The 1,466-nt window shown below is 39.7% G+C and overlaps 1 protein-coding gene and 1 long non-coding RNA gene across 2 annotated transcripts in view; one reads left to right on the forward strand and one right to left on the reverse strand.

Annotated features, from left to right (window-relative positions):
- LOC107742743 (uncharacterized) overlaps positions 1 to 932 on the reverse strand; it is a 4,752-nt gene extending 3,820 nt beyond the window's left edge. Inside the window, exons 1-2 of the long non-coding RNA XR_001640335.1 lie at positions 858 to 932; positions 589 to 680 (exon numbers count right to left, since the gene is read on the reverse strand). This is a non-coding gene — a long non-coding RNA (uncharacterized LOC107742743). The remainder of the gene's footprint in view (positions 1 to 588; positions 681 to 857) is intronic.
- Positions 416 to 1,466, forward strand: part of LOC107742742 (coiled-coil domain-containing protein 92-like) — a 23,032-nt gene continuing 21,981 nt past the window's right edge. The window contains exon 1 of the mRNA XM_016555773.1: positions 416 to 480. The gene's annotated coding sequence lies outside the window, so the exon portion shown is untranslated. The remainder of the gene's footprint in view (positions 481 to 1,466) is intronic.

Consider the following 1,466-nt stretch of genomic DNA (forward strand, 5'->3'; position numbering starts at 1 on the left):
CCATTCCCAAAAGCTTTAATGCTTTCTTATGATACTTTTGGGAAACGCAGCCCTGTTTGAATGCACTGTCAGCAGTGAGTGAATGCTCTCTGTGATTGATTGGTTCTGTCTTGCAACATGTGCGTGTGTTCAGATGAGCAGGAAAATAGTTCTATCCTACACAATTACTCGCTAACAAAGGTTATTCGTCCAATTCAATGCATATTGTACGCATTATTATTTTTTTGTTAAATAAACAAAATCACTGGTAAATAAAAAACACCTTAGTATCGATATTTTTTCGATACTCGCATCAGTATCGATATATCGATACTTCGGATCGATACGCCCATCCCTACTGATCCACTAACTGAACTGTCGTAAACGTGATACAATGGCAATGGCAAGTGGAAATATTAGTTTAATTAAACCATGTGTTTGAACCAGAAATAAGCTGGTATGCTCAACGTAAGCAAGAAGACTGATGGCTAACTTCGTGAGGTAACATTATCTGTTTGCGCTGGTTCGTACACGGATAATGACTGATAAAACTGTTTTTACTAGCGGACAACTACAGTGGATACTGTAACATACGTTAAATTTACTTACTTGAAGATGTTGTGTACTCAAAATGCCTTGAAGACTCAAATGCAGCCAAGTTTGTGATTCCAAATCGCGCCCGCGATCATAACGCGTGTGACCTGCGGATGTCAATGCGGGAGAAGTGCGTCTGACTCTGGCCTACTTTTACATTGCTGCCGCAGGTTATTATTCAAGTTAGCGGTTATAAATAAGCGCTAACAGCACATGACATCGTAAAAATAGGGGGAAATATTAACAGTTAACGAAACATCTACAGAAAAAAATATAATTGTTACCGGATTAACCTGGCTGCCTTCTCACTAGACCAAGGGTGTCCACACTCGGTCCTGGAGGGCCGGTGTCCTGCAGAGTTTAGCTCCAACCCTAATCAAACACACCTGAAGCAGCTAATCAAGGTCTTACTAGGCATACTAGAAACTTCCAAGCAGGTGTGTTGAGGCAAGCTGGAGCTAAACTCTGCAGGACACCGGCCCTCCAGGACCGAGTTTGGGCACACCTGCACTAGACCCTCTGCTTTGCAGCACAGTTAATGATATGCTAAGGATAGGATCCCTTGAACAGATTGGTTATTGAGTTTTGTGACGTAGCAAAAAAAATAGCCTGTTTCAAACCGCGTTTCTGTGACTGCCTTTGGCAAACTACAGTTTTAAGAAGAAAATACTCAGCAATGGTGTTGATAAATAAATTGGCACATGGTTTATCTAAAAGCATATTAAAAACACCACATAGACAAATAAACAACATAAAAAACTTGATTTTCACCACAGGGGGACTTTAAAGGGGTCATATGATGCTTTTTAAAAGATCATTATTTTGTGTATTTGGTGTAACAGAATATGTTGGCATGCTTTAATGTTCAAAAAACACATTATTTTTCAAATACT

The sequence above is a fragment of the Sinocyclocheilus rhinocerous genome, unplaced genomic scaffold, assembly GCF_001515625.1.
Source record: "Sinocyclocheilus rhinocerous isolate Xijiao unplaced genomic scaffold, SAMN03320098_v1.1 scaffold2212, whole genome shotgun sequence".
Lineage (NCBI taxonomy): Eukaryota > Metazoa > Chordata > Actinopteri > Cypriniformes > Cyprinidae > Sinocyclocheilus > Sinocyclocheilus rhinocerous.